Source organism: Lathyrus oleraceus, chromosome 6 (genome assembly GCF_024323335.1).
Source record: "Lathyrus oleraceus cultivar Zhongwan6 chromosome 6, CAAS_Psat_ZW6_1.0, whole genome shotgun sequence".
NCBI classification, from domain to species: domain Eukaryota; kingdom Viridiplantae; phylum Streptophyta; class Magnoliopsida; order Fabales; family Fabaceae; genus Lathyrus; species Lathyrus oleraceus.
This window is the reverse complement of record NC_066584.1, coordinates 321,611,934-321,618,581: the sequence shown is the minus strand read 5'-3', so window position 1 is coordinate 321,618,581 and position 6,648 is coordinate 321,611,934. Positions and strand designations below refer to the sequence as shown.

Sequence of the window (6,648 nt, the reverse complement as noted above, 5' to 3'; positions counted from 1 at the left end):
GCGGCTAAGTAGTCTAAATTCAAAGTTTTAATGGCCCAATAGGCCTTATGCTCTAACTCGAATGGTAAGTGACAAGATTTTCCATAAACTAGTTGGTAAGGAGTAGTTCCTATAGGGGTTTTGAAAGCGGTTCTATAGGCCCATAATGCTTCTTGAAGCTTCTGAGACCAGTCTCTCCTAGAAATAGAAACAGTTTTCTCTAGGATCTGTTTTATCTCCCTATTAGATACTTCTACTTGGCCACTAGTTTGTGGATGGTATGGTGTTGCTACTCTATGCCTAACTCCATATTTTCTTAAAAGTTTGTCAAATATTCTCGATATAAAGTGTGATCCTCCATGGCTTATGACTAAACGTGGTATTCCAAATCTAGGGAATATATAGTTTTTAAATAATTTGATTACTACTCTAGTGTCGTTTGTGGGTGCAGTTATAGCTTCAATCCACTTAGGCACATGGTCTACAACTACTAAGATATACCTATTTCCTAAGGATGGTGGAAAAGGTCCCATGAAATCTATACCCCATACGTCGAAGAGTTCTACTTCCTGAATGTTTCTTAGAGGCATTTCATCACGTCTTGAAATGTTTCCAGTGCGTTGGCATCTGTCGCATTTGACAATGTAAGCATAGACATCGCGCCACATGGTAGGCCAGAATAAGCCAGCTTGAAGAATCTTGGCGTATGTCTTAGAGGTGCTCGCATGTCCACCATAAGGTGCAGAATGACAATGCTCGATAATATTATTTACTTCTTCTTCTGGGACGCAACGGCGAAAGATGCTATCTTTACCCCTTTTGAAAAGGAGTGGTTCGTCCCAATAGAAGTTTCTCACATCGTGGAAGAATTTCTTCTTGCGGTAGTAGTCAAGATCAGGGGGTACTATATCAGCAGCTAGGTAATTAACGAAATCTGCATACCAGGGTACGTTATTTATTGCTAAGGAATTTTGGGAATGCTCATAAGGATCTAGGTTATTTGCTTCAATGGTTTCTACTTTAGCTATCAGTCTATCATAGGCGAAATCATCATTTATGGGTATTAGTTCAGGTTTTAGATGTTCTAGCCTAGAAAGGTGATCGGCCACTACATTTTCAGTGCCTTTTTTATCTCTTATATCTAAATCAAACTCTTGTAGTAATAGAATCCATCGGAGTAACCTGGGCTTGGCATCTTTTTTACTTAATAGGTAACGAATGGCAGCATGATCGGTGTAAACAATAATTTTTGCTCCTACTAGATAAGATCTAAATTTGTCTATAGCGAAAACTACAGCGAGTAATTCTTTTTCGGTTTTTGCGTAATTAAGTTGGGCAACATCTAGGGTTCTACTGGCATAATAAATGGCATGTAACTTTTTATCTTTTCTTTGTCCTAGAACGGCTCCAACTGCATAATCACTAGCATCGCACATTATCTCAAAAGGTTCCGACCAATCGGGCGGTTTCATAATGGGTGCAGAGATTAATGCTTGCTTTAAAAGATTAAATGCGTCATTACATTTTTCGTCGAAAATGAATTCAGCATCTTTCATTAAAAGTCCGGTTAACGGTTTAGTTATTTTGGAGAAGTCCTTAATAAAACGCCGGTAGAATCCAGTGTGTCCAAGAAAGCTTCGGACTTCTCTGATGGTTTTTGGTGGTTTTAGGTTTTCTATAACTTCTATTTTAGCTTTATCTACCTCTATACCTTTTTCGGAAACTATATGTCCTAAAACTATTCCTTCGGTCACCATGAAATGACATTTTTCCCAATTTAGCACGAGGTTCACCTCCACGCATCTCTCCAGGATTTTCTCAAGGTTAGCAAGACAATTGTGGAAATCGAATCCGCAAACCGAGAAATCATCCATAAACACTTCCATGATACCATCTAGGTAATCTGCAAAGATTGATATCATGCAGCGTTGGAAAGTAGCTGGGGCGTTACAGAGGCCGAAAGGCATTCGTCTGTAGGCAAAAGTTCCATAGGGGCATGTAAAGGTAGTTTTTTCTTGATCTTCGGGGTGAATAGGTATTTGGAAGAATCCAGAGTATCCATCTAGATAGCCGAAGTAAGAGTGTCTGGCTAGACGCTCCAACATCTGGTCTATAAATGGTAAAGGGAAATGATCCTTCCTAGTTGCTTTATTTAATTTTCTATAATCTATACACATCCGCCATCCTCCTTCTAAACGTTTTGCTACATGTTCTCCTTTATCATTTTGCACGATTGTGATGCCTCCCTTTTTAGGTACTACATGCACAGGGCTCACCCACTTACTATCCGAGATCTGGTAGATTATACCTGCCCCAAGCAACTTAAGAACTTCCTTCTTAACAACATCACTCATTATAGGGTTTATTCTTCTCTGATGCTCCCTAGAGGGTTTTGAATCTTCTTCGAGCGAGATCCGATGCATCCATACGAATGGGATTATACCTTTCAGGTCAGAGATATTATATCCTAAGGCTGAGGGATATCTTCGTAAAACGTCTAAAAGTTGGTTCGTTTCCTCTTGGCTCAAGGTAGCACTGACTATAACTGGACGGTTCATCTTTTCATCGAGGAACTCATATCTCAGGTTCTTAGGCAGTTCCTTAAGTTCTAAGGTTGGTTTCTTAGGGCATGGCATAGGATCTGGAATAAGGGATAAACATTCGTAAAGGTTATCATCGATGTAAGGTTCTTTAAAGTCATCATCTTCCTTTATGGGGGTTGATGGTAACTTAATAATTTCTTTTTGTTCTAATTATCTAACACATTCATCAATGATATCTAAGGCATAACACGAGTCTCCCATCACAGGTGCCATAAGAAATTTCGAAAGTATAAATTCTATTTTCTCGTCGCCTACCTCAAATGTCAACTTTCCTTTCTTGACATCTATTATGGCTCCTGCAGTTGATAAGAATGGTCTACCTAGAAGAATTGGTATATCATTGTCCTCTTTGATGTCCATGACGACAAAATCAGTAGGGATAAACAACTTACCTATCCTAACAGGAACATCTTCTAAAATGCCTATCGGATATTTGACAGATCTATCGGCTAACTGAAGTGACATCTTAGTGGGTTGTAATTCTCCTAAATTTAATCTCTCACAAACTGCTAGAGGCATTAAGCTCACACTAGCTCCTAAGTCTAGAAAAGCTTTTTCGATGACATGATTACCCAAAAGGCAAGGAATGGAGAAATTTCCAGGATCTTTATCTTTCTTTGCTAATTTGTCCTCGGAAATAGCATTACATTCCAAAGGCCTCGGATCGTCAAGTCTACGTTTGTTGGTAAGGATGTCTTTCAGAAACTTTGCATAAGAAGGTATTTGGGTGATGGCTTTTGTGAAAGGGATTTCTACATGAAGTTTTTCTATAACTTTAATAAATTTTTGATACTGTTTATTGATTTGGGTTTATTTGAGTCTTTGCGGATATGGTATAGGTGGTTTATATGGCGGAGGTGGTACGTAAATTTTATCTTTAGGTTCTTCTCCTTTCCCTCGACCTTCCTGGTTTTCAGATTCCTATGGTTCCTTTACTTTGTTCGGGGGTTTGGTATATTCCTTAGAAGTTTCGGGTTCACTTAATCTTGGGTTTGGTGGCTCATCATAAGCGTTCCCACTTCGTAGGGTAATGGCATTGGCTTGTCCTCTCGGATTTTGTTGAGGTTGTCCAGGGAATTGTCCTCCAGGTGTAGTCTAAGGGGCTTGGTTTAAAGCTACCTGAGAGATCTGGGTTTCAAGCATCTTGGTATGAGTAACTATTTGGTCAACCTTGGTTCCTAACTGAGTAATCAATTCGTTAACATGAATGTTTTGGTTCATGAACTCCTTGTTTTGTTGGGTTTGAGCGGTGATAAAATTTTCCATAATTTTCTCAAGGCTCGGCTTTGGTGGTACAGGTTGCATAGGTTGATTTGATCTAGGGGCTTGATAACTAGGTCTCGGAGGTGCATTATTTTGAATAGGGTTATTGTTTTTATAGGAGAAGTTAGGGTGATTCCTCCATCCAGGGTTATAGGTATTCGAATATGGGTTCCCTTGGGTGTAGTTCACTTGCTCGGAGTGGGTTTCGTTTAATAGACTGCATTCTGCGGATTGGTGTCCTTGGGTTCCACATATCTCACAATCCGACGAAACTGCGGCTACAATATTCGGGTTTATGCACATATGCTCGACCTTAAGGGCTAATGCGTCCATTTTAGCTTGCATCATATCTATAGAGCTTAGTTCATGCACTCCTCCTTGGGCTTCCTTCTTCTCAACTGTCGCTCGTTCGACTCCCCATGATTGATGGTTTTGAGCCATGTCTTCGATGAGGGCACTAGCTTCAGGGTAAGGTTTGTTCATCAGAGCACCGCCTGCGGCAGTATCGATGGTCATCTTTATGTTGTAATGAAGTCCATTATAGAAGGTTTGAATGATTAACCAATTTTCTAAGCCACGATGTGGGCATGCTCGTAACAACTCTTTATATCTCTCCCAAACTTCGAACAACGATTCTCCTTGGTTTTGGGTAAATCTAGTTATATGGTTTCGAAGAACGGCGGTCTTACTCGGGGGAAAATATCTAGCAAGAAAAACTCTTCTAAGGTTATCCCAAGTCGTAATGGAATTGGGTGGAAGGGAATCTAACCATGATAGAGCTTTATCTCTGAGGGAGAAAGGAAATAATCTTAAACGTATTGCCTCAGGAGAAGCTCCATTGGTTTTAAAAGTATCTGCTAATTGAAGAAATATTTTTAAATGTTGGTTTGGGTTCTCGGTAGCGAGACCCGCGAATTGTCTCTGTTGCACTAGTTGCAACAGGGACGGTTTAAGTTCAAAATTATTGGCTGGGATGATTGGGTTTACTATACTAGAACTAGGTTCTTCGTTAGATGGTTGAGCGAAGTCCTTAAGAGGTCTTTGGTTTTGATCTTCGGCCATAGCTCTCTTAATTCTATGAAAGAATAAACGTACGCGAGCGTAACGTTCAGGTTCCGCCAGAGGGTTTACTAAACTTAAACTTCCGGTGATGCGAGTTCTTCACATCGACCGGCGGGAAATAACCTAAGTCTAAACGATATAACAACAGGAAAATGAAATTTGACGAAATTGGTCCCCGGCAACGGCGCCAAAAACTTGATGCGTTGTAAATCTTGATGTTCGCAAGTGTACGAACGCGTCAGAGTAATATAAAAGATTATCGAACCACAGAGACCAAGTGTCAATCTATCGTTATCTATTGTTATGGTGTTTATCAAAGGCAATTAAAATAGGTGTTTTTGTAGTGTACAATTGAAAAGTAAAGTTTTAAAATAAATTTAATTAATAAAGACAGGTGTAAGACCCCAATTTTGTCCCTAAGATCCCTCATGGCATCATATCATAACATTGCATTGCCTCAAGGATCATTGTACACCTTGCTTCCTTCCCTGTGGGTGGGATCCCCTTGAGAGTGGTTCTTGATCACCAAGCATGGTTTGCATTTGTATATCATTGCTTTTCTTTTAATCACTAACCAAAAGGTACAAAAATATGTCATTAACCCTTGTTACTTGCAGCTGAAGCATTTGCAGGTCAAGCAATGAAAGGCATTCATTGAGCAATAGATGGTGGTTATTCTTGAGATTTGGACCCCATGATCATTATCAAGAGTTCATATGAGCTATGATGTCATTTTGAAGCAAGTTCCCAAGTGGTAGAGGCTTAAATTTCATCAAGACATTTCCAGGTCATCTAAAGGCCCAGAAAGTCAACTGCAAAGTCAACTGTGGATTTGGAGGTGGGAAGTGATTAGAAATACTTCATTCATGTTCAAACAAGTCTCATTTGACATTTCAAACACTCACATTGAAGAATTTGAAGTCAAGTCAAAAATTTCCCAAAATGGAAAGTGACCCATAATTTGAAGTTTCCAAAAATGGAAGGGTTTTAGACCAACTTCAACTCAATCTTACATCATCAAAAAAGCTTCAAATGAAATTTTGTTGAACATGAAAGTTGTAGATCTTTCTCTCCCATTTCCAAAAAGTCTAAGGTCATGAGCATCTGATGAATGGTTGAGGAGATATGATCCAATCATTGCCAAGTGTGCATGGAACTTCACATGAGCATAACTTTTGATCCATAGCTCCAATTTGAGTGGTTCTTTTTGCAATATTCTTCTCTTGACCTCTAATTTCCAAATCATGAATCACATTACATAAAATCTCATCACATAATCACTTGCTATTCCATGCTTTTTTTGGAGGGAAAATGCAAAATTCAAAAATGATGCATTGTATGGATTTTCTACCATTGCCATTGAGTTTAAAAAAAGATTTTAAGTGAAAATGATCAAAGGAATGGTACTGTTCACGTGTAATTGGTACATGCACCATGCAAATTTTGATTTTTTGTAAAACACCTTATTTCACTTAACCAAACTAATTATGGATTAGCAAGTGATTAGGAAAGCATATATATACTCTAATCATAACAGAATTGAAGGAGGTTAATCACAATTCACATTTCTAGATCTAGTTTTTCTCTCCCTCCAAAATTTTCTTCAAAATCAAAATTCAAATTTCTTGAACATAACACCTTGTTTTGGTTAAAGATTCTTGATCAGAGAGTTGATTATAGTATAGATCAAGTGTTGGTTTATGGAATTCGAGCAAGAATTGTGCATAACAAGCTCATGAAG

General features: G+C 38.7%; 1 non-coding gene across 1 annotated transcript; it reads left to right on the top strand.

Moving 5' to 3' along the window:
• Positions 1 to 4,416: 4,416 nt before the first annotated feature.
• On the top strand, positions 4,417 to 4,523 carry LOC127099200 (small nucleolar RNA R71). Its single transcript, XR_007793736.1, has one exon. It is a non-coding gene; the product is annotated as a small nucleolar RNA R71 (small nucleolar RNA).
• The last annotated feature ends 2,125 nt before the right edge of the window (positions 4,524 to 6,648 follow it).